Below are 24,611 nucleotides of genomic sequence, written 5' to 3'. Positions count from 1 at the left end.
GGAGGTTACTAGACTATTGGCCCTGAGGCCCTTATAAGCCTAGCCAAGAGTTTAGCCTATGTATAGACAAATCAGCACCTGATGCCCTTGTCCAGCAGGGACATGGGTGGAATCCCAGGGGTATATTTTCTGTTTCCCATCCAGTTATCCAGGTTGCGCTTAAAAAGGGGTAAAGAGGTACTCTGCTTGATGTGGAGAGGGGAGTCTATTCCTTAGATGGGGGAGTCTCTGGGACACAAATCTGTCATACCAACAAGTCTTGTTGATGTCACAGACCAAGTTGAGGCCATGCATATGGGTTACTTGAGCTTGACTTGCAGATATGCAGCAGTCCCATCAAGGTGGGGTCCATGATCACCTTGTATGCCAGACAGAGGTCACCTCTGAGGAATCTGTATGAAACCGAGTAGAGGGATAGGGCTTTTAGCATATCTGTGTATGGTAGATGTTTGAGGCCCTGAATTCTCCTGGTGAAGAACCTCTGTGGTCTCTCAAGCTGCTGCATGTGCTTTGCGAGGTACATGCTGAGAGGGTCTTTGTACTCAATAATGGGCCTTATAAGGGAAGAATACAGGAATGTTATGATCTCCTTGTCCCTGGATGAGATACTCTTACTTATAAGGTGGACCATGTAGAAGGCTTTCCGTACAATGGAAGCAACATGGTGGTCAAAAGTCAGGTTGCTATCAACCTGGGTGCCCAAATCCCTCACGGCTGACTGAGAGCTTAGGACATTGCTATTAATGTGATCATTTGTGGGGACGTCACTCTCCCCAAAGGGAATGATGATGCATTTTTTGGTATTCAGCTTGAGGCCATGTTTCTGGCACCAGTCATTTGTCTGAGTGTCTGAGTGAGACCCTCTTGGAGGATGTCCACATCACTAAGGGAATTGATGACAGCACCCAGTTTGCAGTCATCTGCAAACTTGGTCAGCCATAGCCCACTTGTTTTGGCCTGCACCTCAGAAAAGTATATTCCAAATAACAGAGGCCCCAAGACTGAACCCTGGAGTATGCCACTTGTTACAGGTCTACTCCTTGAGATGTATTCCCCTATTTTGACTATGTGGGTTCTATCAGTGAGCCAGTTTGCTAATATCTGGTAGAATATGGATTGATGCCTAGTTGAGAGAGTTTATCTACTATGCTGGGGGGGGGGGGGTAGTGTCAAAGGCTTTGGCCAGGTCAAGGTAGGCAGTGTGCACCGTCTTCACCTCATCCATGGCTTTGGTGACTGTCTCAAAGAAGTCGACCAAATTTAGTAGACATGACTTCCCCTTGATGAAGCCAAACTGCATGGGATCAAGTGTTTGGAAGTTGCCAATGTCCTTGTTAATGAGGTCCATGATAATCTGTTCCATAGTCTTGCAGATCGGGCTAGTTAGGCTGATGAGTCTATAATTTCTCAGATCTGTGGATGGTCTGTCTTTGTGTAAAGGGATGACAGTGGCTGTCCTCCACTCAGCTGGAATGAAGCCAATACTCAGGCTTTGGTTGAATAGGGTGCCTAATGGTGGTAAAAGTTCCTACCTGAGTTCATGTAGGATGCAGCCTGGGATATTATAGGGTCCCATGGAGGCTGTATTTTTGCCTTTGAGAAAGCAGTGATGACCTGTTCCCTTCATATAAGGGGAAGGGGGCAGGTACTGTGGATATCCTGATTTACTGATGGGAAGGACAGAGGGGTAAAGTTTTCAGTGAATCTGTCAGCCAGCAAGTTTGCTATTTCTATGGTATTTGTATATGTGGTGTCCTTGATCACCAGTTCTGAACAGATTTGGGTGCTTCTTTTGAGGTTGCAGACATATGTGAAGAAGACCTTATGATTGTCTCTAGTAGATGTGGCCAATTTGGACTCGAAGTTTACTTTGGAGGATTTCACTAGTGCTTTATTTGCTTGTTCAGGCTAAGGAGACATTGCTTCCAATTGGGCACCTGATCCTTCTTGGCCTTGGACAGCAATTTTTCCTTTTGTTATAGAGTTTATTTATTGAAAATGTCCACCAGACAAGTTTACTCTTCCTTGCAGAGGATGATTTATTACTGTCAGGTATTCCTGATTCCATGCATCTATATAAATGCTCCTATAGTGCTTTAGTGTAGTTTTGGATATTGGTGCCATTTCCTAAAGAGAGGGATGGGGCTGTGAAGCTGTTTATACCATCCCTCAGGAGGCTGTAATCAGCTTTGGAGAAGTTTTTATGTCTGATCCTAGCTAGAGGGGCGGTTGGGGGGAGATGGTGACTTCAAAAGTGAGTACTTTTTGGTCTGATCTTACCAGGGAGGATGATACTGTAGGGGTGCTGCAGTGGTTACTCATATTGGTTAATATCAAGTCCAAGATATTATCACCCCTTGTGGGGGTATCGACTAGCTGTTCCAAGGCATTTGCATTGACAAAATGAAGGAATCTCTGGGCATTTGTGTTCTGGCATGAGTAGTTCTTCCAGTCTATGTTTGGGAAGTTAAAGTCACCCAGAATCAGGATAAAGGGTTGAATCTTGATAGATTCAAACAGGTCCAAATAGGCGGATTGGGCATCTTGAGTCAGATTTGTGGGCCAGTAGCTAGCTATGATTTGAATAGGGGTCTTGTCGGTGGTTAACTGCACCTGAAGTGTCTCCTGTGCATCATACTGTTTGACCACTCTGGAGATGTGTATGTCTTTAATGTGTATTGAAACTCCACCTCCTTTGGCATTATTGCCCACAGTTTGGGTCTGAATGTATGATAGAATGAGTAACCAGGTATAGCCGGGGTGCTCTCTGCAGCTTTGAACCAGGTTTCTGTGACTGCATAGATGTCAGCATTTTCCAGGGTTAGGAATGCTTGCAATGAGTGCAGTTTCATATTTAGACTCCTAGCGTTTAGCAGCATGACCTTTAATTTGTGTTTTGTTGAAATTTAATTTTTATGTTGGCAGTTTTAACCTCATCACTTTTCCTAAAAAAGGCACTATAGGTGAGGCAAGAGCCTTTGCCAGAAGCCTGAATCCCAGGTGAGACAGATGTAGGCCATCTCTGGCAAAGCATTGTGGTCTGTCGATCACATCTTCCCAGGCTGTCAAGTACTGGATCCCCCTGGAATGACACCAGAAACTAAGGCAATTGTTAAAGTCAATCATTTTCTGTTTTTATTGAGGCATCATTCTGGGTGATGGCAGAATGCTGTTTAAGGCAAGGGACATAACTGCTTGGGACACATAATCAATGAGCTCAATCATGTCTCTCCTCATATAGCCCAGAGAAGTATGTCGCAAGTCATTCACGCCAACATGGACTATGACAGAGTCATAACAGTACCTGTTGTTGAAAGACTAAAGTGCGTGTGTGATATCGTGGATTCTGGCACCTGACAGACAACTAATTGTGACTTTTTCCTTATCCAGCCTGGTGAGAGGCACATCTGTATGTCTCACAATGGAGTCTCCTATGACTAATATGTTGGGTTTATTGTGAAGCCTTAGTGGTTGTAAGGCATAGGTGTATGGACTATGCATAGTATGCGGTGTGAAGGGCTGTGGCGATCATGTGTGTTTTTGCCTCAGAGGTCTTCTTTGTTTGGGAATGTTTATGTGGAGGACCTCCGCATATGTAGGTGTGTGTTGTGCAGGTGTGGGTGTTGTTTGAGGTGTAGTGATTGTGTTGACAACCTTTTCAGTCCCAGACATACTGGCTTGAGGGGGAGAGAGCTTGGACTCTAGTCTCCTAATGTAATTGCATCTCTTTGTGTTCCTAGATGGTAATAGTAGATGGTTGTCTGTGTACATGAGGCAGTTGCTACACTGTCTCAGGATGCCCATATCAACCAGACTGGCAGGAGAAACTGTAGGAAATTGTCCATCCATATTTGTCAGAATCTGAGGGAGAAAGGCCATAGAGAGCTAACAGGTGGGCGTAAAGCCCAAGTGCTTAAACCAAAACTAAGAGCTTAGAATAACACTTAAGAATAACACTTAATTTAGGCAGGCTATAAATAAGCAGTAATAAATGCAAAAGAAAAGATGCAGTTGAACCCTTTAGAGAACAGGCAGCAAGTAACAGGAAAAAGCAAAGAAAGATGAAGTAACAGAGTAGTAGGAAGAAACACAAATTAGAAAAATATAAGCAGCTGAATAATGTGTTTTTTTTTAATTTATTTATATAAAGTAAAAAGTGGGAGAGCAGGAACAGAAGATATTTCAAGGTTAAGGGACTAAGTGGTTTGGCCTCCCCAAATGATCTCTGTATTAGGTAGAATGCTCTAAACAGATGGGACTGGGAGGAGTGTCCCTGATCAAATTTACAGCAGGGGCGGGCAACTGCAAGAGCCAGCAACTTTAAGAACACAACAGCAGTAGAGTGGGAGGGTGGGACAAAAAAGTTTCAGCACAGATCAGAAAACAGTGCCAGCAAATATATAAATAATTCATTCAAGCAAAAATAAAGACAGTGCAGAACTCTGAACAAAGTGCCAAAAATATACTTATCAGTTCTATATTTTCAGATTGTTTGAGAAGCACTCTCAGTCAAAACACAAGGAGATTCTAGTAATGTTATGCATGAATTTACAAAAGGGCATATTTTTATTCCAGCAGGCCTTGGGGTAATATATAAACATTGACCATGGGATAGGTAAGGCCAATCTATAACTAAATAAAATAGCTTATTTCAAGCATAAAAAGGAAATCTGGCTAGGATTAAAATGGCCTGCAAGGGCTATGCTAGCATAGTACTTGCGTATGAACCTATGAACTAAGCATGATAAAATTTCACTCATGCATTGACATTTTATATTACCATAAATGTGTCTGTTTATCACTGCTTATTTCTTTTTCCTTAGGTTTATTTTGGGTGGTTGCAGAACCATTATAAATTTTATATGGGAATTCTGTAGGTTTATTGCTACTCAAAGGGTTGCTTAAAGGTGGGACATTAAGGTAAAAAGCACTAATGTTCAAATTTTTGGGGAGGAGGGTGTTTCAGTCCTCTGTATCAATGGATAACCATTTAAAATATCAAGACTTTTTTGTGCAGGTAACCCAGAATAGTGGAATTGAATAACTGAAAATGCAAACTTACATATGCTATGTCCAAGACTGGTATTTCTTGGAATGTTTCTTTTCTCTGAGGTACAATTATTTTGCAATTGGTATTTATAAATTCGAGGGTGTGGGGAGTTTGCCTCCAACATCAGAGGTTGCAGAGAGGTTTGCCCCCCCACCCCCCCACAAAAACAATTTTAAAGGAGAAAAATAGTGTTCAATGTTTACTTTTCTCTTGCATTTTTGGTCTTTATTTTTGGATTTGCAGGATTTATAACAGTGAGTCTCAGTATTTCAGTAGTGTCATGTCTATGCCTTCTTCAACTTTGAAAACCAAATAAGATGCTCATATTAACATTGAAGTGGGGTCTGCATGCAGAATTATGTCTTTCCTTGGAACTACAAAGTTCCTTTTCAACTTTGTTGATTTCAAGTCAGCTTGGGAATTTCCTTTGATTGATGCATTGGCACAACAGTAAGTGTACAGTCCCTTATCCACTGTGGATCTGCTAATAGTTTTTTGATGCAAGAAGCAAATGGATTCTTCAGAGGACATCATGTTTTGTTGCTGCAAAGTTGCAGCTTCTACATTTACAGACAATATACATTTTTCTACTTTATTAACAAAGTAGTAACACAGAAGGTCTTTAGCTAACAAAGTTCACAGATGACTGCAAACTAGGAGTCATAATAGAATTGCCTAATGATGTGGACATTCCACAAAGGGGCCTCAATGAGACAGATGCTTGGTGTCAAAGTCATGGCCTCAAGCTCAGTGTCAGGAAGTGCATTGTCCTCTCCTTTGGGAAAAACTCTGTACCCATGAACTACCACATAGACGGTAGCCTACTAAACACCGAAAATGTGATGAGACCTTGGGACACAGGTGGACAGTAGTTTCTCTTTGATAATCACATTGTCGCTGTAGTCAGGAAATCCTTCTATGTAGCACACCTCATCACAAAGGGGTTCTATTCCAGAAAAAAGGAGGTCATTGTTTTTCTCTACTCATCCCTCATCAGACCCCTTATAGAGTACAACGCCCCATTTGGCATGTACCTCACAAGACATTTACAACAATTGGAAAGGCCACAGAAATACCTCACTAAGAGGATTATCAGCCTCAAACCAATGCCATATGCAGACCATCTAAAAAAACTCCAGCTCTACTCTGTCACTTATCGCCTACTCAAGGGTGATCTCTGCCTAACATACAAAGCTATGTCAAACCCAGAGCTGTTGGACATGCTACACCTAAAGAAATCCCAATCTCTCTGAGCCACACACTCCAGGGACCTAAATCTTGTCACCACAATAAACAGAACATGCTGGAGGGATAGATTCCTGTCCCAGAGACTTCCCATGCTCTGGAACAAACTACCCATTCATGTCAAACAAAGCTCCTCATTAGCCCTATTTAAAAATAATCTTGATGATTGGTTGGGATATAGGAAATTCACCCAGGAGATCACTTCTGTGGCTCTGCTTGACAGGGGCACATGAAAATAATTTTCTTGGGTGCAAAAGCCAGGGAACCTTTTGGCTAGGCTTATTATAGGCCTCAGGGCTGATAGCCTAGTACCTACCTATGAACCTATGAACCTATTTGAAGGACACTGGAATACATTTATTGACATCTACACATTGCACACATTGTAAATGTCCCGTATTAATTATTTTTTAGCTCAATAACTTAGCATTACATCTCTTATGGGTCTGTATTGATTTGTGTGACATCCCCACTCTGGGCCAGTTATCAAGGAGGCTGAATCCTCACCACTGACACTAAAGAGGGATATTCACTTGGAACAAAAATAGATACACACAATATTTCCAGACGCAGTTCAATGCATCAAGCAGAGTTTCCCCTAAGAGCACACAGGTGACACACTCAGTCCAGGGTCTGAGTTTCTTTCTCTCTCTCTCTCTGTCTCTCTGTCTCTCTCTCTCTGTCTCTCTCTCTCTCTCTCTCCAGGTCCCTGGTAAGATTTGCCACTGGCACAGCTGTAGAACTGAGTCCTCAGCTGAGTGTCCAGGCAAAGTCCTGCAGCACTCTCTCTGTAAAACCAGTGTTTCATGTTCATGCTCCAAGCAGCTGACACACATATTCTGAAATTTGATTTGCACACAACTACCACACACACACACACACACACACACACACACACACACACACTCGCACACACGCACACACACACGCACACACGCACACACACACACACACACACACACACACACACACACACACACACACACACACACACACACACACACACACACACACACACACACATAAACACACATACCTGGGAAGGGCTGGCACAGATTTAGTAGTTATGCCCTCTTCTGCCCAGATTATAAGGTAGTTACTATCATCAGATGCTCCAAAGCCAGCTACTCTAAGGCTCTTACTAGGCTACCAAATTATACTGAGTGAAATAACTATTGAAAGAACATGAAAATACTAAATATTTATTTACAATAAACAGCAGTTTCAAACACATTAAATATTAAAATAACACAGATGAATAGATTCACACAGATACAGAAAAACAGTACTTAACTAATCTCACTATACTTTTGTGACTTATCTAAAAAATTACTATGTTACTAGTCATCCATCCCTTGTAACTATCATATTGACAACACACCCCTTTGAGTTAACTAGTAGTCAGGGACTTAGGGGACACACATAGATAGTAATCTAACCTTTGACCATTACATGTCTACAGTGGTGAGGAAATCATTCTATGTTTTGCAACTTATAAACAAAGGTATGGCATCTAAGTCTAAGGAAGGCATTGCTCCACTGTATTTGGCATTCATCAGACCTATCATTGAGTACAATGTTCCCTTTGGTATGTACCTAACCAGGCATATCCAACAATTGGAATGTTCACAGTTTCCTCACTAAAAAAATACAGGGAGTAAGTAAAATGTCCTATGCAGACTGCCTCAAGGCCCTATCCCTGTATTATGTTTCCTACAGGCTTTTGAGGGGAGATCTATACCTGGCATACAGGCATTGTCAGACCCCACTCTGATGGACCTCCTGCATATCTACAAAACAAACAGCACCAGAATTACCTGTTCTAAAGACTTAAATATTGTCTGTGATATAAATAGGACATGCTGGAGAGATAGCTATGTATCCCAGAGACTACCCCATCTATGGAACAGGCTCTCCATCCATGTGAAGCAGACTTCCTCCCTAACCCAATTCAAGTGAAACTTGGACAATTGGATAGGAAACCAAAATTTTATCCCTGGTTTGCCACCTATGTTTCTAATGGACAAAGGCAACCTGTAAATGGTTCATCTCCCTGGCCCATGCTTACACTTATCAAGAGTATCAAAACTTGTCAGAAATTTGGGATGCATGGCTAGCTTAAAAAGGCCCTTGTGGTAGTTAGACTAGTAAACACCTATGAATCTATGAACCTATGAAACTATTATTATTCCCTGGTCACTTTCTAGAGCGAGACAAGATGAAGTAGGTGAGAGGTCCTTCTTTGTCAGATTCCAAAAATAGAGTGCTCTGAGACTTCAGCCTTGTCTAATATAAAAACACATCATTTCAGTGATGGATTAGAGAATGACATCACATACATCTGGTCATCTGACTTCTGGTTCCCATGCTACTCCTCACCTTTCCTAGCAACTGACCCAGAATCTCACACATATGTATCAATAATACACACACCTTGCAGCTTCTGGAAGTTATAAAACAATAAACACTTCCACTCTTCCTGCAGGAGCTAATAAACCATTCTCTGGCACAGACATTTAATCTCTGGCTGCAGTCAAAACTGTAAGACAAAATCTTTATGGCCTAAATTAAGTAATTGAATTTCTTCCTTTGTTTCAAAGTTAGATAGACTGAGTCTGATATAAATGTATATTTCTTTTCTGTCCAGCAGGGCACACTGTTGATACATTTTTCACACAAGCAACTTTGCAAATACATTTTCAACACAAGCATCTGTACAAATCAGTTTGATATACAAATTTCATAAATCTTTACAAAATTCCAGTTACCTGTGCTGGCATATGTTACACATTTACTGTCCTACTTCTCCTGGCATAGCTGTCAATACCTCAGATTTTCACAACTTGACCCAGAGTAGGCATTATTTTTGGTTATGTCCATATTCCTTGTGCTAAGAGGCTGACAGCTATGACTGCCCCAGAGAAGGCATTAATGTGTAATGTGCTTTCTCAAAGGAATAATTTCTCAATCCAAATGTAAGGATTTTATGTTGCTCAAGGAATTTTCACAGTCTATCCTCTCTTTGATCTTTTGAGCTGCAACTTATTTCTGTTAACTTTCTAAATCTTTAAGTTTTAAGTTGAATAAAGTGAATGATACACACACACACACACACACACACACACACACACTCACACTCTGCTTCGCCTTAACCTCTCAGCAAATGAAAAAGGCCAGAACTGTTTGCCCAATATAACTTGCATATATTTTCTATTTATCTTAAATCTGATAGGAATCCAGTTTTAAAATAAATAATTCCTGTCCTTGAGATACTTTTTTGTTCATTATTTCACTGCAGCAGTTTTACTATATTAGTGATATAATTAGCCCAGACCTTCTTATTAAAATGAATGGGTATTTGCTTCTGGAGGGGGGCATTGTGTTGTTCATACAAATGACACCTTACTCCCCACAAACATAATGGGCAATTGCCAGTTAAGCCATGTCCTATTAATATGTAAGGAAAGCACTTGAGATCAGTTTCTCTGAGCAAGTGATGTCATTGGTTACATGGCAATTCTATTCAACATTTCAAGAGGAGCAGATGCTCCAACATTATAGGCATTTTTTTCTTGCAAGTATATTTCTTTCAATAATGCTAAATAATGCCAATATATCAAATATATCTGTAAGTAGTATTGACAACAGAGACTGCCCACAACAGTGACTCATTTATGTTTTTGTTGTATTATTTGGTATGTTGATTGTGGTGAGGGTTGTGAGTGAAAGCAGCAAGTTTAAATACAGTATTCTAGCCATTGTTTCACCTTCACCATCATCACTCTTTGGATGTGATAACTACAATAGCTATATTTTGAAGAGGAGTCATTCTGTGGGTGAATGCAAAATGCAATTGAATGATAAAAAATGGTCATTGATATGGTTAATTAGGGTAATTGCATATAGAACTCAGGTAACAATTTGAAATGCATTACTGCAACAGCTCTTTCTATTATTTTAACACAAAACACCTTAACCATTATGTCAACCCCCAAACCTCTCTTTATGTCTTTCATTTTCTTCAGAAAGAAATACAAGTGTACCCAGAAAGTGGCTGTCTTTTTTTTTGAGGGAAAAGTTTATATGTGGATGCAAATGCCAGTTATATTATCGTTAAATGATTGTTGATACAGCTCATTGAGGCAGTGCATATGTCTGACAGCAAAAGTCTAAAGTATGTTTCTTTGGCAATTATACTTATGCAACTTCTTCCCAGACAAATATTGTCTCACCTCTCAATGGCATATCTCACTGAAAAGTATGTGTGTAAAAGGAAGGAAATCTAGTATTGGTTCTCATTTAGAAACACAATAAAAGTGCAACCTATATTTTGCTTTTCAAACTGTGACTTTATTATTAAAATTTTACAACCTCACAAATTGAAATATCTTTAAATTTGGTTATCAACAAACATACATATTTTTCTCATAGAAGATAAGTTAGCAAAATCATAATCAGATTTTTCACTTATAACAAAAGAACTAAAATCATTATTTATTTGTCCTTGAAAGGGACTTTATTGCCAAGCATATAGACACTACTCTCACCATGCAGGGCAAGAATAGGATGACAGTTCTTTGGAGATATGATTTGGAATGTAAGAAGGGCTCTTGGAGCCCTCCATCCTGGTAAATATGATTATGACATGATTGTGATCTATCTGGGGACCTTAGGCACTCTACCCAGATGGGCAGGCAGAAGGATATGACTGAGGCTTGCTATGCAGGGTCGTCTGACAGAAATTATGAGATTAGAGTCGCAGTTGCCACTTCTGTGACCATAAAACTTAGCTATCATGTACCACTGGATTCAATGCTGGGCCATCTCCTATTTGGCACCTAATTCTGAGACCTTTAGGCCAACAACCCTGTTCTATGGTTATCTAAATTTGCAGATGACTGTAAACTGGGTACTGCTATGTGATCTTCTACCAACTTGCAATTGTTTCAACATAGGTTGTGCAAGGGCAATGGTCTCAAATTAAATGTTAAAATGTAGTATAGTTCTTTTTGGTAAACAAAACATTTACACACACCATATAGCTGACACCCTTCCAAACAGACACTGTCTTAAAGGATCTACAGTAAGTACTCTTGTTGATAGTTCTTTATCACTTGACTATCATGTCTCCACTGAAGTGAGGAAAGCCTAATATCAGGCTTATCTAATTTCCAAAGGCATCCCCTCTACATCCAAAGAAGTCTGAATTCCCATTATCATACCACATCAGATCAATTATTGAATACAATACACTTATTTACATCTATTTGTCTAAACATAGGTTCATAGGTCCATAGGTCCATAGGCTGGTACTATGCTATCGGCCCTAGGGCCTATACAAGCCTAACCATAATAATTCCCTGGATATTTCTTCCCACAATATTTACTTGTTTTTGTTTTGTTTGATTTACATATCAGTCATTCAGCAATTCATAACTAAAAGATCAGTTATCACAAAATCATATTACTTAGGAAAAACTAGCAGCTCTCCCTCTGTATCTAGTATCTTACAGACTCCTCTGTGGATATTTATGTCTAGCCTTTTGAGTCATGAAAGATCCAACCATCTTTGACCTTCTATTCTTTTGCAGAACAAATGGTGCCTCAAATACCTAGTTAAATGAACTAACCCTTTATTAACAGATAAACAAGACACATTGACATTACAGATTCATACCGCGATATATCTCTTACCTCTGGAACAAACTTCCACTACATGTCAAGCACCTTTGCCACCTACAAAGTAAACACAGACAATTTGATGAGCAGCATCAAATTCTTCCCAAGTCTTTATCTTGCCCTGCATGAGACTAGAGGGAACCTCTGAATATGGTTTTTTGGGTAGACTTGCAATGTTCTGTAGACTGGTTGCCTAGTACATAGTTATGAGCCTATGAACCTGTAAAGTGGTGTTTTCCAGCATTTTAAATGTTAATAGGGAAAGAAAATGAATGAGAAAGCATTAGTAGGAATTGTGATTTGACATTCAACAATTCAAATGATACCTGTTCAGTTACCTCTATACCTAAAAACTCAGCCTAACTAGAATATAAAACTGAATATTGCTGCTCAAAACCATTTACTAGAAAATATTTAACTGAAGCATAGCATTGTATGGATAACCCCCAACAACATAGATTCATAGGTATATACTAGACTAATGACCACCAGGGCCTTTATAAGGCTAGCCATGCAACCCAACCCAATTGCATCCCTAAATATCATGGACACTTATTAGAATGGGGTATGTTAGTTAGAAAGGTTCTTTAGTTATGTGGGGGGTTAATTTGGGCATTACTGTCTGCCTCTATCAATGACGTGGGGGCCATATCCAGGTTGAATTTCTGATTTCCCATCCATTAGTCAAGGTTATGATAAAATAGGGTTAGGGATGGACTCTGATTCACATGGATGGGGAGCCTGTTTCAGAGCAAGAGGATCCCCCAAGACACATATCTGTCTCACCAGCATGTCTTATTTATGCCACAAGCAAAATTTAAATCCTTGGATCTAGTGGTTCTGATGCTGTTCATTTATTGGGTGTGGAAAAGGTCCCTCAGAGCTGGAAACAAAGATGCCTTGTATGCCAGGTAGTGATCACCTTTCAACATGTAGGATACTGATTTCTGAGACAGGACTTTAAGTCAGTCTTTATAGGACCGTATGTTTATACATTTACATCCTGCATTCTCCTAGAAAAGAACCTTTGTGGCCATTCCAACTCAATGATGGGTCTAATAAGATCTGAAAAGTGGCAGTAAGAACTTTCTTGGACCTGGATGTCGTGCCCTTACTTAGAAGATGGATGACATCGAAGGATTTTCTTACTGTCCTTGCCACATGTTGGTCAAAAGCCAAATTACTGTCTACATATGGTCCTACATCCATGACTACGAGTCAACTCTTAGGGGTGTCTTATCAATTGAGTAATAAGCCTGGGTTTCAGTTTTCCCAAAAAGAACTATAATGCATTTCTTGGCATTGAGTTTTAACCCATGACTTTGGCACCGATCACTCCTCTGTGTTAGACCCTCTTGCAAGATGTTTGTGTTATGGGGGAATTAATTATAGTTCCCAATTTGCAGTCATTTGTGAACTTGGCTGCAAGGACCTGTTTCCTGTTAATACTTTGGGGAGTTATGCTAGTAGGTGTTTCTTGGAGGGGGGAGTGGAGGAGATTTTTAGGTGAAGTTTGAACTGAAATTGTCAGCCAGCAAATTCACTATGTCGTTGTGCTCTGTGAAGGTGGCACCATTGACCACCAGTTTGGCATATTGATGTTTGCTGCCTTTGAGGTTTCAGACATAGCTGTAGATGGTCTTCTGGTTGTCTTTAGCCTGTGAGAATATTTTGACCTCATAACTGGCTTGTTGGATTTAATTAGACCCCTTAGCTTCCTGTTTGGTTTAAATTAGAGTACTCCAGTCATTATGGGAGTTGCTCTGCCTAATGTTAGCCATAACTTTTTCCTTTTGTTATATGCCCTCTTAAGGGTAGGATTCCACCAGTGCAGTTTGTTTTTAGAGTTTGTTTTGGGCTTACTTCAAGTAGGTAAAGCAGCCTCTGTACAGACATTTACATGGTTGTACAGAATATCTAACAACAATTCTGCACAGGCTGCTGTGAACTCTCAAGGTTGGGAGGGGCACTGAATTTTGACAAACTATAACTTAACAGGATGTAGTTTACTTTGGAATAGCTCCTTACTGTTGCAGGGTTTACTGGGGATACTGAGTTTGATTTTTATTTAGAAGGAGATGGCTTTGTAGTCCAACATCACCAATAAGGACATGACATGGGGGTGCAGCTCTCTCTTATATTGGTGTGTACCAGGTCCAGTATGTTTGAACCTCTGCTTGGTGTGAGCACTATCTAGTCAAGGGTATTTGTGTTATTAAAGTCCAGGAATCGTGCCTGTGAGTATGAGGCAGTGTATGTTTCCCAGTCTCTAGATGGGCAGTTAAAGTCTCTCATGAATAAGGTATTTGGTTTGGGTGCAGGCATATGTGTGGTGTTTGGTGTTGCTTTTGGTAACTACTTTAGAGATTGCTGAGGATAGGCATTTCTGTTCATAGGCTTAGGTCTTTGAGGTTTGGAAGATTGCATTTTAGTGCCTCAGAATAAGTTGGTCTATGTGTGTGGTTGATACTATGTGTGGTGAATGCAGCATGTGTGTGTGTGTTCATGACAACCATGTTTGCATGCAAGATTTTTGCCTCCAGTGAAATTGTGTATGTGCATCTCTCACATATTGTGTTTGTTTCTTTAAACATTAAATGGTTATCTGTGAACATGAGACAATTGCTACATCATCTCAAGATGCCCATATCTATCAACCTGGCAAAAGAGACATTAGGAAATTAGATATCCATATTATGTGAACTTGCGTTTGGGTGGACTACTGTAGGTTGTGGACTGGGCACTTGGCCTACCTTGTCATTAAAAAATCATTGCAAAGCATCTCGCTGACATTATATATTATACATAGTCTACATTAAGTGTGAGGATACATTATCCATTGATGAATGTAGGCCATACATAAATTATGTTCTCATTACATCAGAAATGCACACACACATATGTACAAATATGTCTATACATATATATATATATATATATATATATATATATACATGTATAGATATATAGATATAAATATATAGATATATATAGGATAGCTCATAGGATCGATCGGGGAACCCTCCTTAACTAGTGTCTCTGTCTTGATGTCCCCTTCCATAGCTTGCACCCATAGTATTAAGTCAGCAGGACACCATTGGCCCTTTAAGTGCAATTGCTTCTCAGCCTTTTTGCTAAGATCAAGTGTGTATTATTATAGTGCAGTCAGTTCTGATATCTGAGATTGCATCCTCTTTGCTGATACTTGTTTTACAATGTTGCTGTTACTGCACAGAATTATGTTTCTGTTTCGGTGTTGTGTCACAATTTGCCTTTGGCAGATTTTTTTCACACCTTTGCAGTCACCTGCAAGATGGCTGGAGTTCTCCAGTGCTGGTTTTACTGCTGTTGACAAAATTGCCATACATCATTGTGGTCTTACTATGTCCCTCATGGTATAAGAATTATATCTGTTTAACCCAAGTAGGCTTAATGCTCTAGTTCTCCTGCAAAATAAGACAATGGGCCGGATTCACAAAACTTCCATGTAAGACTTAATATGTCTTACTCGGAGGCTGCAGTTGAATGGTATGATGTCAGCGTGCCATGAATATTCATGAGGGCACGCTGACTCATCCGTAACTCTTACACAGACTGAGTAGGCAAGCAGGGGGCGTGTCCGACTACCGAGCAGTCTAAAACTCCATGCCCCTGCAAGGGTTTAAAAAGCATAATGTCAACAGACAAGAGCGAGTCCGCTCAAATGTACTTGCACCCAACACCACACTCCCTGACACTGTAAACCCCTATCAGAGTTATAAAATGGAAAAAATTAAATTATTTTTTTTAAATCCACGATATAGCTGCCCGTACTTGCGCTTGTTTGCGCGGGTGTGCCCATTGCTTAACCAAAGTTAGCAATTGTGACATTGAAGAGCATATAAGAGCTACTTATGCAAATTAAACCAAATAGCAATAGCATAATGGTAGAGCGTATGCACAAAGAGAAGGCATTCACAGTTCGAGTCCCACCACTCCCCTTCTTATTTATGTTTTAAATCAGTATTTGAAATAATACCAGACAAATATGATTAAAATTTTATTAAAAGCAGTGACATGGCCAATGTATCAGTGAACAAAATATGTATTTTAAAATACCCAGATATATAATAGCCTGCCGTTAAGCAACATTTTACACAGCTAAACACAGGTTCCCATAGTTTAATAGCGCTATACCCATCTAAACAGAGGTGCCCATAGTTCCATAGCGCTTTATCCAGCTAAACAGAGTTGCCCATAGTTTAATAGCGCTTCACCCAGCTAAACAGAGTTGCCCATAGTGTAATAGTGCTTTACCCAGTACAATAGAGTTGCCCAAAGTTTAAAAGCACTTTACCCAGCGCAATGTGTTTGCGCAGACGTGCACGCCATGCCAACCAGGGTATCGTAGGGCACCTGGGAGCAACGTAGAGCTAAGTTGCTTAAATGCAGCCACACCCCCTAGCCGGTCTAGACAGTATTAAATAAAAGAATGACAAGGTTGGAACCCAGGACCCTTTGCATCATAATCAAAGTACAGAACCACTAAGCCATGACAATATAGGGGAAAGAGCCACTATTAACATACATAAACTTAGGAATGGTAGTTTAACTATTACTAAGCAGGTCTGCAGTCAGCCAAGAATTTTACAAAACAGCCAGTCACAAAAAAGTGTGGGAAATGCGGCATATTTAAGCCCCACAGGCGGGAATACACGCCATAACTGATTGTAGCTCGCATCTGCGGTCAGAATGTCTGGTGTTGGAGAGGGAGTGTGCTTCCGAGCGCAGAGATGGGGCACCGAGGAGTCCAAATACATGGTTTGGCTCCTAGTCCACCATCACATGGCAAGACTCCTGCAGGGCCAGTTCCAAGGGACGGAGTACAAGGCAGAGGCTTGGAACTGGTTAGCTCGTGACCTCACCAGTGCCACAGGCATTCCCCGGACTGGTGAGCAGGTCCATCACCACCATGCAGACCTGAAGAGACGAAAGGAGGACCGCCTGAACCAGTGGATACAGGAGGCCTGTGGGATGCGGGATGCCCCACAACTGAGTATGTAGCCATGGAATGTAGTATGTAAGGATTTAAAATGGAGTATGTATAATGGATAGGAATGTCTCAATATCCCTTCATTTACTTTACAGCTGCAGGTGACCGTGTTATGAATCAGCAAGCCTATGAAGATAGGCTGCTAAGGCTGCGCCACCAGGCAGGTTAGTGATCATTCTGCATGTATTGTTATATAAAATATGGGAGAGAGCATGAAAGAAAGTGTTGTAGTCCAATAATACAGCCATAAAATGGACTGAATAAGACCTCTGCGTGTACTGTCAGATAAAAACGTTAGAGAAGCAGAAAAAGAGTGTAGTAACCCATTAAGAAAGGTAACAAATGTCTGGAATAATATCTCTGCAGGCACTGTCATATAAAATAATATGTGAGTGAGCCTGAAAAAAGAGTGTGCTAACCTATTAATAAAGGTATAATATGTTGTGAACATGTCTGCCATATATACCGTTAAAACAAATAAAGGAGTGAGCCTGTGGAAAAGTGTGTAATGTCATTATTAAAAGTCTAAAACCCAGAGTGTGTCTGTTTCACTTAGTATGAAATGTTGTTGTACCCTTGCATTATACAAAAAGTAATGTGTTAGAAAGTGCTGGCAACCCAGAGTTCTGCAGTCCCATCTAAAGTGGGTGATGGAAGTGCTAGTAGCTGTGAAGTAAATATACAGTCCTCAACAGTCAGTTACTGGCTGGCATGCATAAGTAAATCTGGCACATGAGTAGCATGCGAATATGTTCCCCAGAAATGTAAGTGTGCTTCAATAAATGCAGGGTTCTGTACAATTAGAAGTGAAAATGTCATGTGAAAACATCCAGATATGTAGATAAAGAAATATAAATGCAACCATGAAATATGTAGCAGTAACATCTGCACCCTGGACAGTTAGTATGTGAGATATAGGCCAAGTATAGATTGAACTAGCCAAACCCATTACTCAACCTAATGCATGGTGGCAAGTGTAATAATACATGTAGGGAATATACACCTGCAGTCACTAGGAATGTAGTGTAGAGTAAAAGTGTTTATAAGATGTTAATGGAGGTTTTTTCTACACCCTACTGTTTGTGCATAAACCATGCAATTCCACACCTCAATGGGTATGTGTAATCTTAAATATTTGTCGGGATATATGTCCTATTGTTCCATAAATATTTGCACTCATGTTGATGCATGTGCCCTGTTCAAACACCACATTCATGGTGGCCTGTTGCTACCAATCATCCCTGCATGCGGTTGGAATAACCACTGTTGTTCAATATATGCATGTGTTATGTTTGCTGTTCAACTGTTGGAACTGTGGTGTGTTGGGTTAATGGGAATATTACTGCATGCTGTTACAACTAATCTGGAATGCTGTTGTTTATGTTGTAATGAAACACACCGAATCACAGAACGTATGGGAAGGCCGGTCCCAGCGGACCCACCTGTCCCTCCTCAGTTGGCGAGTGCACCTGGCACCAGTGGCTCTGGTGCCCAGCCCAGACTCCTCTCCTCCATTGGTCTTGTGCCACCTTTGGGTGGAAGCGCTGCTGGGGATGGGGCTCATCCCCCCATGCAAGCGTGGGTGGAGAAGGGCCACCCGTCACCCTTCGAAGGGTCCGGGCTGTGGTGTGTAGGGAAATCTAGCGTTCAGTCGCTGATCCCCTACACCAGCTTGAGGTGAGAGTGGCGCATCTCACGGGTGAGCCTGCCCTTCCTACTCAGCCCCCAGCACAGCCACCCCCGGGGCTGTGAAGGTGCAGTGGTGACTGCCCATGGGTGGGGATCTCAGTTCCACTGTTACCATCTGTGGGCTCATGGGCTTGCGATTTCCAAACAACCTTCCCCATCAATTGTGTTCACCCACCCCATGTGTCAAATTCCGCCCCTGTATGTGTCTTGTTTGTCTTGTCTGTTTACCTCCCCAACCTACCTCCCCAAATATACCTATTTCCCCTACCTCACTTACCACTCTCACCTGAAAAAAAAAAAAACGAAAAAAATTATGCCCCATACATAGCTTCCCATTTTGCACACATGTCCATAGGACATATACACCGATAAGTCTAATTGGCAGCGCAACAAATTATGTTGTCCTCACCCCTCTCTCAGGGGTGGAAGGTCTCAAAACTCACTCCAAATTTTCAACATATGCACAGCTGTTGCTGTTAAAGAAATGGGCAGCTCTGGGCCTTCCCTACACCCTTCCTGCACATCCCGAGCTTGTTTTCCTACTGTCTGTCCCTCCCTGTGCCCCCTTTTTTCACCACTTTCCTATCTCCCCATTTTTTTTCTTTAAAAGAAATTAGCACGGGGGTTAGCTGGAGTAAGCACTTTTAAGCAGTAGTTAGCGGGGGTGCGCGAGTGTGAGCTTGTGCGCTTAGCTAAGCATTGCTAAGCGTCACGCAAACCCACGCCAACCCGCTTACAACTGCTTAAAAGTTCCTTAGTCACTCTGTATGACAAGGCCCTTGTATTGCTCAGCAGCAAAATAAAAATACCCTTTTCAGTCTCGAAGCCGGGACCTTGGACTCACCAGTCTGCATGAAGTACCACTAAACCACAGCAGATATGCAATAACTTAGTGCTGAAAGCAATTTATCATGCATTACCATGAGTGAATGTAAAGGGAAAATAGGAATGGCCTAACACAAATCTTGTTCTGTGGGCCTTAACCAGCAGGTGTTGTTGAATTACATGACATGACTGTGAAAAGAGAATAAGCCATGCTAGTAGGGAATAAGGTTAATGTAGCAGCTTACAAACCCCACACAGTATCAGAGCAGGATACACACTGGCATATTAGCATAGGTCACAGGCCAGACCTCCCAACAGTGACTGCTCTACAGTGATGACCCTGATTAGTAAACAAAAGTTAGCTGTGCCCCTCTGACTCCCTGTGAAATGTACTAACAGTAGGCAGAAAGGTGTTGAATCTCACTTAACAACAAATGTCAATAAGTGAGAGTAGACACCGCTTGCACGTCAGAAAAGGTGTAGTAATAGAAATGGTCTGAATCACCCAAAGTCTGAACTGAAAAATGTCAGAACTATATCACAGGTGTATCCCAGTTATATGTACCTTACCCTGAGGCTGTTCAAATATATACGTGAGAGTATCTGAGGCCTGTAAGAGTCAGAAACACACAGGCATATCAGCTTGTCTGCTGTTACACACTCTGCAAATAGCTGTAGAAAGAATCCCACAAGCATGCCCTTATGTAAAAGTACAGCACAGAAATAGCAAAATATGTAGTCATGTACTGCTAGCAACCACCTGTGACAAAGTCATTGTTCAGGTGCTGAAAAGACTGCTGTGGTGCACAGTCAAAGAATACTAGGCTGACCTCTGTCTACCAACTGGATATGTCCACAGGTGGGAGCTACTCAGACAGACTACAAGCCTTCTTAGACTTACAGGTACACAGCAACTCTGCATGTTTAGCAAGATAAACATCACACGATCATAAATAATGCACACTGCAGTTCTGCAACCCTACCCAAAGGTACTATATACCCATGTAGTCAGCCACAACCAAGGGTGTAGGTAGGCATACACAGTACAGAAATATGTCCAGTCATCCTGAGCAGATTGGGCTAATGCCAACACAAACCGCAAACTGTTCAGATGTGAGTAATGTACTAATGACAGTATAGCAGTTCACAAACAGTTCATGTGCCTGGTATTCATAATTGGTAGTACAACATACTTAGATGTCCTCACCACTCTCTCAGGGGTGGAAGGTTTCAAATATCCCACCTATTGCATATGCACAGCTGTTGCTGGTAAAGAAATGAGCAGCTATGGACCTTCTCCACACCCATCGTGTACATCCCAAGCTAGGTTTCCCTACTGTCTTCCCCTCTTTGAGCACCCTTTATCACCACAGTCCTATCTCCCCATTTACTTTTCTGTCAAAGATATGAGCGCGGGGGTTAGCAGGAGTGAGCACTTGTAAACAGTGGTCAGCGGGTTTGCACCAGTGTGCACATGTGTGTGCCTAGCTTAGCACTGCTAAGATATGATAAGCTCTGCCAAGCTTAGCTTACTATTGCTAACATAAAATAAGCTAAGCTAAGCTTAGCTTAGTATTGCTAAAATACAATAAGCTAAGCTAAGTATTGCTTAGCATCGCTAAGCGTTGCTTAGCATCGCTAAGCGTCACGCAAACCCATGCCAACTCACTTACAACAGCTTAATAGTGCCTTTGTCACTCTGTATGACAAGGCCCTTGTATTGCTCAGCAGCAAAATAAAATACCCTTGTCAGTCTCGAAACCGGGACCTTGGACTCACCAGTCTACATGATGTATCACTAAGCCACAGCAGATACACAATAACTTGGTGCTGAAAGAAATATAACATGCATTACAAGGAGTGCATGTAAAGGGAAAATAGGAAAGCCATAGGAATACATTGCAATAAAGAAATATGACATGCATTACAAGGAATGAATGTAAAGGGAAAATAGGAAAGCCATAGGAATACATTACAATAAAGAAATATGACATGCAATACAAGGACTGAATGCAAAGGGAAAATAGGAAAGCCATAGGAATACATTGCAATAAAGAAATATAACATGCATTACAAGGACTGAATGTAAAGGGAAAATAGGAAAGCCATAGGAATACATTGCAATAACTACTGTTGTATGCCAGTTAATCCCCTAATTCCAAAAGAAAGTACATACTCCCATGTATCCAGTGTTAGCATTAGGAGGTGTGAGTAAACTTACACACTGAGAAGAGTGTACTGGAAGAAGCAACAGTCAGGTTTCAGTACAACATGCATTTCACTGGCTACAACCCAGCTTCAGATATGAGACATATACCAACCTTCTGACTGACACAACAGTGTCCACAGCAAACAAGCATGGTCCCCACCTTGCAAAACTGAAAGGCCTACGCCTACCTAACCTATCATTTTATAGCAGTGTCCTGAAATCACAGAGCAAACTGCAATTACCACACAGCAGGCTGCATGCAATGACTAAATGGTGGGCACCAATTGGTGTAGAGGCCATCACATGCACATGTGCAGATACCTACAAAAGCAGCCTGTACTTGCTGTCCACACATGCAATTATATCATTGCAGCAACTGGAGAGAGAGAGAGTGAATGAGAGAGACAGACAGGCAGACAGACAAACAGTTGGAGAGACCAACCCAAAAAAAAAAAAAACAGAGGCGGTTGGAGACACCAACCAACCAAAACAAAACATAAAACAAACAGAGGCAGTGGAAGACACCAACCTAAACAAATAAAAAAAGAACATCAACAGGTACAACAGACTGAGGTGAGAAATACAAAGGTAAGGTATGTAACACAGATGTATTTGCTGGCATCCGAATGATGTGTCTGAAGGGTACTCTACATTCTGTGAACACTCCTTATGTGGTAGCAGTCCGTATCTATATGTATATGCAGATGTGCATAGGGCAAGGGACATACTGCAACTGTTAGTGAAGGCTGGACATATATATGTATTTGAAGGTTGCTATGTGCACATATCGATGTAGGTTGTAGTGTGTGGCATTGAAAACAGCAAGCAGTGCAGGTATATATCATGTGGTGGTTAAATGCTGTGGGACTGAGTTACAGCCAGTGAGGTCTGCTACGGCTAAATGGTCTGAGGACAGCGAAATGCATTCTGCACAACACTGCAATATTATTACATAATTGTATGTCTCACAACTGTTCCATAATTGATATTCCCACCATGGAAGGTGGGCAGTATACAGGCATATATGTGCATGTATATGTACAGCAGTGGCTGTTTACAAGTATGTGTATATATATATATATATATATATATATATATATATATATATATATATATATATATATATATATATATATATATATATATATATATATATATATATATATATATATATATATATATATATATATATATATATATATATATATATATATATATATATATATATATATATATATATATATAGATATATATATATATAGATATATATATATATATATATATATATATATATATATATATATACACAGATATATACATATATACATATATACATATATATAGATATATAGATATGTAGATATATAGATATATACATATATAGATATATATAGATATATACATATATACATATATAGATATATATAGAGATATATAGATATATACAGATATATATGGATATCTATGGATATATATATATAGATATGTATATATATATATATATATATATATATATATATATATATATATATATATATAGATATATACAGATATATATGGATATCTATGGATATATACAGATATGTGTGTGTGTATATATATATATATATATATATATATATATATATATATATATATATATATATATATATATATATATATATATATACATATATGTATATAGATATATATAGATATGTATATATAGAGTGATATATAAATATATATGTATATAAATATTTATATATATATATATATATATATATATATATATATATATATATATATATATAGTGAGAGAGAGAGAGACACAGGGTCAGATGTATTGCAACAGGTGCCTGCTGACCAAAGGCATGGACTGAACACCAGTGTTGATACTGCAGTGCCATACCCCATTCCAAAACACTTTACCCTCTAACTACCAGATAGGTGGTTGCCTGACTAACACTGAAGGTGTCAGAAGGAAACAGGTGGACAGTAGCCTCTCCTTTGATATTCACAATGCCACACTAGTCTTGTAATCTGTCTATGTGGTACGTGTAATCACAAACGATGTGTTATGTATGGAAATATAGATCAGTGTTCCCCTGTACTCATCACAATGCCCCATGTGGTATGTACCTCACATGACAACTACAGCAAGTGGAAAGGCCACAGACATACCTCACAAAGGGTAATACTGCCCTGAAACACATACCCTATGCAGACTGACTCACATAACCACAGCTACAGTGCGTTGTATACCGACCACCCAGAGGTTACCTCTGGCAAACATACAGAGGTATGCCACACCCATAGCAGTCAGACAACCACCATGTCAACACCGCACAATCCCACTGGGCTACATGGCCTAGGTCCCTATTCCCCGCAACCTCACTAAACAGCACATACTTGAGGGATAGGCTCCTATTGGCAAATATGCCATACTCTGGAGTAAACCACCCAGCATGAACAAAAAAGGCTCCTCAGTAGCAGATGTCAGACATACCCCTGATGATTGTCTGGGGGATAGGTAGCATGTCCTGGGAATCACCTCTGTGTATCTGGTTGACAGGAGGAAGTGAAATCTAATTACATGTGTGTCACAGGCCAGGGTAGCATATGGCTAGGCTGCTATAGGCCCCAGGGACAATAGCGTATTACCTACTTATGACACAATGCAGACAGACATGTACACAGTGCAATACCTGCTATGTGAGGTGGAATGAGTGTGGTAGTGAATGTGTGCAAGGTCTGTGATGGTGTGATAGCTAAGTGTGAGGTTGTTTCTGTCATGGTCGTTTGTGTCCTAAGTGTGAGGCCAGAGAAAGATGTGTCAATTATTGGGATGCAGACATAGTAGGATGGTATATGTTGTGACGTAGTTCCTTGTGTACGACTGT

The sequence above is a fragment of the Protopterus annectens genome, chromosome 1.part0 (assembly GCF_019279795.1).
Source record: "Protopterus annectens isolate FY-2018-M chromosome 1.part0, PAN1.0, whole genome shotgun sequence".
Classification (NCBI taxonomy): domain Eukaryota; kingdom Metazoa; phylum Chordata; order Ceratodontiformes; family Protopteridae; genus Protopterus; species Protopterus annectens.
This window is presented reverse-complemented; position numbering follows the sequence as displayed.